This window comes from Mus musculus, chromosome 1 (assembly GCF_000001635.26).
Source record: "Mus musculus strain C57BL/6J chromosome 1, GRCm38.p6 C57BL/6J".
Classification (NCBI taxonomy): Eukaryota; Metazoa; Chordata; class Mammalia; order Rodentia; family Muridae; genus Mus; species Mus musculus.
This window is the reverse complement of record NC_000067.6, coordinates 7,406,473-7,413,219: the sequence shown is the minus strand read 5'-3', so window position 1 is coordinate 7,413,219 and position 6,747 is coordinate 7,406,473. Positions and strand designations below refer to the sequence as shown.

The following is a 6,747-nucleotide window of genomic DNA, read 5'->3' as shown; positions in this document are numbered from 1 at the left end:
GTGTGTGTTCTATATGTTTGTATAAGTATGTGAGAATGTATAAGTGAAAATGTATATGGGTGCGCCTGTGTAAGTGTGTTTTGTTGAGTGTGTGTACAGGTGTCTTGTGAATATCCTGAATGCATAGTGCATATGAGTGTGTGTGAGGGGTTGTATGTGTGAGAGTGTATGTGTGTGTCTGTTGGAAGTGTGTTAATGATAGTGTGTGTGTGTGTGTGCCTGTTAGTGTGTGAGTGTGAGAATGGTGACATGTGACTGGGTGTTGGGACTGAGTGCAAGTGTGTGTCAGCATGTGAGTGACAGTGATCATGTTGAAGTGTCAGTGTGTGCTGCTGTGTGTGTGCATTCATGAGAGCATATTGACATGTGTGAGTTTGGATGTGTGTATGTGTGTGTGTTTGTGTGCATGTGATAGTGTATGTATATGAGTGAGTGTGCTTGTGTGTGTGGAAGACAGGCTTCTGTAGACTTTCATCTTTCACGTAGCTCAGTCCAGGACAGCTAAAAGCCCTGGTGTCAGGATCAGTTATGAGCTTAGTCATGCCTACATCCTTCTGCTTCTGACTAGAGTCAGAAGTCCCATCTCCAGGACCTTTCCTAGTCTCCTACAGTGGATCACACATTCTCCCACCGGTACCCTTCCCACCAAGCCACAAACTTGCTGGGAACTTTAACTCTTAAGCCTCTGATTTTTTTTTCTCCCAAAGATTTACCTCTTCTTTAATCCCAATGCTTTTTGAATCTCCAAATTCAAGAATGGATTTCTTTCTTTACAGTGAGAATTTTTTTCTTGATGCTTTCTCTAAAAACATATCTGTCACTTAGTAAAATACATGGAAAAAGAGAAGATATGACTGTCAAAGAATCTCTAGGGATGAAAACCACATCAACGAATATTTTTACCTTAACTCCCCAATACAAGATTGAAAAGACTCACTACCTGGGAACAGTAGGCATCACTTGTGTCCGGCATTACTGCCAACTATTCCCTAGCTTTCCTAATATGTAGACCCTTTCAACAGATGCCAAGTAACCATAAAAAGCCATAAAAATAAGCAATAAAATTATACAGTAATAAGACATTGTTAGTTGGTACAGTTTCTTTTCCTGTTTCTCTTATTCTTGTGCACCTGCCCAGCTGGTCATTTTAAAGATACACTTGTAGTTTCTCTTTCCTTTCTTCCCTACTCCCCTCCTCCTCTTCTTCTGGAGGCAACTACAACCTTTATTTTCTTCTGAGGTACCTTCTTCTAATGTTTCCTTTTCTAGGATAATTTCAGAAAAAATAATCTGTAATTAGCTCCAAAGTTTTGCCATACTGCCTGTTGGAAATATATAATTCAGCTGCTATGTTAATGTCTTCCATGGAGACTAAGCCTTGGTGCTTTGAGAAATTTTCTTCAATTATGTTTATAGTTGAAGTACTATCATTGGCTTCATATCATGGCTTTATACTCATGACTATATCTGTAACCAATTGCATAAAATGTTCTCCATTAGATGGAGGCAAAGATTTATAATATGCTTATAAACATTGATGGCCATTTTATGATCATCCATCTGCTCATAAATGGTTGACCCCTTCCACAGGTAACTGATGTTACTAGGCTCGTATTTAAGAGCGTTTGTATACGAGAAAATAGCCTGCTTAATATCATCTTGTTCCAGAGGCATTTCTGCCAACCTAATCCATTCTTCTGTGTCACTGGGATTTAAGTGTGCAGCAGTCAACTAATACTACAGTGATGTCTCTATGCCACTTTGGTCCTCATACTTCATGGCAAGTGTAGAGAATGGCTCAGAAGCCAAAGAAGCTTGTTTTATGATTTGCATGCACATCAATATTGCCTCTTTTTTTTCTCCTGCAGCAAAGCGACTATTGTCTTCACTCTTGAGACCTTTCAGGACACTGGGGAGTTCATCTTAGAGAAGCCTTTTCTCTTTCATCTTTTTTGTTTATTTGTTTTAGGATTGAGAACCATTTCTGACACAAATATGTCACCTGCAGTAGTTTGCTCAGGTGTTTCCTCCTCGTTCTCCTTGTCCCCATCCTTGTCCTCCTCTTCTCCTTCCTCTTCTACCACTTCTTCTTCCTCTCTTCCTCTTCCCCTCCCCCTTCTTCTTCTTCTTCCCTCCCCTCCTCCTCCTCCTCCTCCCTCCTCCTCCCTCCTCCTCCCTCCTCCTCCCTCCTCCTCCTCCCTCCTCCTCCTCCTCCTCCTCCTCCTCCTCCTCCTCCTCCTCCTCCTCCTCCTCCTTCTTCTTCTTCTGTCTTTCCAAGCATGGGAAAAAAAAGATTTTGTGAACTGACTTACTTCTCCAATGTTTCTCCTTTATTGGCATCTTTGTCCTGGGAGTTAGCGGAAGTCACTTCCTGTTGGTATGGGACTTTAGAATCATTACTTTTTCTTTGAGTAACGATTTTCCTTTTTCCCCAAGAATTTTCTCTTCTTGGGTATTTCTCTCCTCTCATTGCCTTTTGAACTCTTCAAAGGAAATTTTTCTTTCCAGCTAGTCTGAAAAGTTCTAACTGAACTCCAACATGTCTGCTGAGCCGAAGCAGGGGGGAAGCAGCAACATCTTCTCCCACTTCTTCCAACTCACCACCAGGAATACTCCCTGTATGGTCACCTCTAAAGGATGATGTAAAATCCATTAGCCCACCTACCTGGTTTGGAGCATGGGAGCCTTTTGACTTTCTTGGTGCATTCTTCTCTTCCCTCCAAGGACAGCCCCCACCTCATTACATAGATACACACTTTTTACAAAAATTTTTTTGAGAATTTCATACTATATTCACATAATTTCTCCCTCCCTTTACTCATTCCATCTCAAATCCATTGCATTTATGAAGATATAAGTAATATGTCTCCCTATGGCATATTGAGACAACCATAGTGTTACTTACCTCTCCTTCTTCCCTCTCTCTTTGCCCTTCCATCCCCATTCCCACTTAAACAACACCCCTCATTTCCCCATGTTCCCCTTCATAGCACCTGTGTCCTACTATCCCCATTCTAGAGATGCTTCCCCTCTTCCCTCCTATAATTACTTTTTACATTTTTTGGGTTATGTGGTTCTTCTGCATTATATACTATTTCTAAGAAGCCAGAGCCAGAGTCCACAAATAAGAGAGATATGGTATTTATCTGAATCTGGGTGACCTTGTATAACATTTTCTAGTTCCATCGTTCACCTGAAAATTTCATGATTTTCTTTTCCTTTACAGTTGAATAGAATTTCATTGTTTATGTATCTGTATCATGCTTTCATAATCTAGTAATCAGTTGAAAGACTTTTTTTTGTTTCCATTTTCTAGCTATTATGACTAGAGCAGCAATAATCATGGCTGAGCAAGTGTGGATGGGATAGGAAGTTGAGTCCTTTGGGCATCTGCCAAGGAGTGTTATAGCTGGGTCATACTGTAGATCTATTCTTAGTTTTAGCGGATTCTCCATAGTGGCTGTGCTGTGTACTTGCATCTATCCGTGAACTACTAAAACTTATTGGACTATATACTTCAGTTGAATAAACTATGTAATGAATTGTATATCAGAAAAATGAAGACAGTGTCCAGTTGCTTACTCCCTTCCTATTCTGGACTGAATGCCAGCCATAACCTGATAGTTGTTGGGATAGAAATGTCCCTAAACATTCAGCTAAGTGAACCAGGCATGTACTGAGAGGAGTTCTGGTGTTCTTAGACAATGGGTTTTGGAGGTCTCACTCAAACACAAGCTGCAAACAAATAGGTAACCATAGAATTTGACTTTCCAGTCCAGACAAAGTGTAGAATAGTTTTTTCCTGAGTTCTAGAACAGAGGAGACACGGAGTTTGGTTAAATCTCTTAGGCCTTTTAGTATAGAATAGCAATCTTCAGAGAGTAATGAAATAACACTGATGACGCTTTCCCCCTCTTATTTTGTTATAAATGAGGCCATTTTGTTTTGTTTTGTTTTGTTTTGTTTTGTTTTGTTTTGTTTTTGTGGCTGAATAATGACCAACTGTCTATTACATTTTCCTTATCTGTTTATACATTGATGAACATGTGGGCAGACTCTGCATCTCAGCTCTTCTAAATAGGAAAATTAGCAAATAATTACTAATTATCAGTACAACCTAGTAATGCAATATACTACCTATCATATGGGTTTTGTCTGTGTGTGTGTGTGTGTGTGTGTGTGTGTTTGTGTGTGTGTGTGTGTGTGTGTGTGTGTGAAATTTAACTAGTGGCAGGCTCTTTATAGTAAATAAAAGCTCTGTATACTGACATGGTATCTTTAAAAAACTGTGGATGGTGGCCCATGTTTTTTGTTTGTTTGTTTGTTTTGTTTGTTTGTTTGGTTGGTTGGTTGGTTTTTCGAGACAGGGTTTCTCTTTATAGCCCTGGCTGTGCTGGAGCTCACTTTGTAGACCAGGCTGGCTTCGAACTCAGAAATCTGCCTGCCTGTGCCTCCTGAGTGCTAGGATTAAAGGAGTATGCCACCACACCCGGCTTGGCGCACTTAGGAGGCAGAAGTAGACAGATTTCTGTGAGTTCAAGTCTGGTCTATGCTGAGAGATCCTGTTGCAAAACAAGCAAATAACCACACACAACAAAGAAGCAATATGATGGAAAGAAAAGCATTACCCCATGTATGATAAATAAATCATCCAAGTCAAATATACATTTAAGAAACTATAAAAATAAAAAATAGGTAAAAGTTAAGGATTAAATTACTTGTTAAAAAGTTGGATGTTCTTAGTAGTAAAATGTTGCAAATGAGCAAACATTATTTTTCTATTAACATTTTAAGAATTGTATTTTGAAGGTTTTTGTAAGGTTTTATCTGTCTATTTACTAAATAGGGTGAATGTAAAGTAACCACGTAGACAGCCATGAGAAGATCTGAGAAGCCTGGGCTTGGAGTAGCACTTTCTGTGTAGCTCCAAGTGAAAGGCTGAGTGCAGATGGAGCTCTAACAGCAGAGTGGGAAGAAGAGTATAGAGTGAAATGATGAAGACCATGGAGAAGATTGGATAGAGAATGCTGAAGACGCTGCCTGTTTCCCGAGGGTTATCGTGAGTGGGTAGGACTGGTTTCACCATGATAAGGAAATGAACTTCAGCAGCCTGGTGTTGGCGATGGATGGGATTCCTAACAGTAGCAAAATTACAAATATGAAGTAGCAATGAGATGGTTGGGGATATTAAAGGGTCAAAGTATTAGGAAGGTTGAGAACCTCTGTCCTAGATGGAACTAGTTCCTACTCAAAGGCAGCCCAGCCTCCTCCCTTCTACACGCACTGGCATGGTGGTGGGGCTAGGAAAGGAGACTGTTGGTCCATATCTGGGTGTGGCTCATGGCCACTAACAATTATGACCACTTTCTGCTTGTTATAGTGGTGACCTGGCTCTCACCCTGGCTGTAGGCATCTGATAATGGAAGGATTAAGACCCAGGTTGTAGGTAACTCCTATCTTACAGCTTCTGCCAGGACCCTCAGAGAGTTTCCTGAAAACCCTGAGAGCTCTGTTGCTACAAGGAACTAGCTCTTTTTCTAAATGACAATGAGGAAGAGACCCAGGCTCAGTGGAAAAAGGGGTGACTGAGGGATTCTTCAAAGTCTCATCAGGAAAGTATTGTTGTGTTTCCATGAACATAATACACCAGGATTTGTGTGTGTGTGTAGTGTATATATGATAATGTACTGTGTATATATGTGCACACATGTAAACACACACATATATATATATAAAAAAATCAGGAGGTTTCTCTGAAGAGAATTTGGCTTATAGTTAATACCCCCTGTTATCCTTTGTCTTTGCTTTTTAAGAAAACAAAACCATTCTGGATTATTGTTGTTGTCGTTCTTGTTTATTATTATTATTATTAATTGAAACACGGTCTTTCTATGTAGTTCTGGTTGTTCTGGAACTCTTGTGTGGACTACAATGGCCTCAAACTCACAGAGATCCTCCATCCTCGACCCTCTTGAGTGCTAGGATTAATGTCATTTTTTGCTATGCCTGGCTCCACTAGATAATTTCATAAGCTATCTAAAAACTATATTATTTACATTTTATATCATATGTTACATTCGTATGACCAAGGGAAATTTTACATATATATTTTAAGTACATAGAAAATAGTTCTAATTAGAGTTAGGTTAGTGACTCTGTTTCTACAATTCAGAGATGACAGAAATCCTTTCTGCTGTTTTTAAGCTAAGTTACACAGAGCCAGTAAGAAAGGATTTGGGTAGTCAACTGTCAAAAAATTGTAATAAAGCAAAGGCTGTTCACCCTTAGATAGGCAGAAACATTCAGGATGCTATTGCTATGAGAGTGGATGTTACTGAAGTGAAGGTGTTAAGTGCATAAAGTCACGGGACCTGCATGGTTTCTAGATGCTTCTCAGAGAACTCAAGTCTAGAGCAGTTAATTGACGTGTCAAGGTTACAGCCAGTTAACAACAAATACTGGATGTACACTTACTTCAGGTAACTCAAAGTCCATTGCTTTTGTCCAGTACCCTATGGTCTCCTGTGACTAGATATGGGTTTGGTGACATCAGGTACTCTAATGCTACACAGAGCAGGACCAGAATAGTAAGGGTGGAAAGATTATAAGAGTAAAGGTTACAAAACAAAGCACAAAACAAAACAAGCCTAGGACTTACAATTAAAACAGTAATTCTGGAGGCATTAGTATCATCCTCTCCAGGCATTCTGTTAGTGCCAGAAGGGTGGTCTGGGCCCTTATTGGTAT

General features: G+C 39.8%; 1 pseudogene; it reads right to left on the bottom strand.

Moving 5' to 3' along the window:
• On the bottom strand, window positions 1,224-2,039 carry Gm18984 (predicted gene, 18984; annotated as a pseudogene).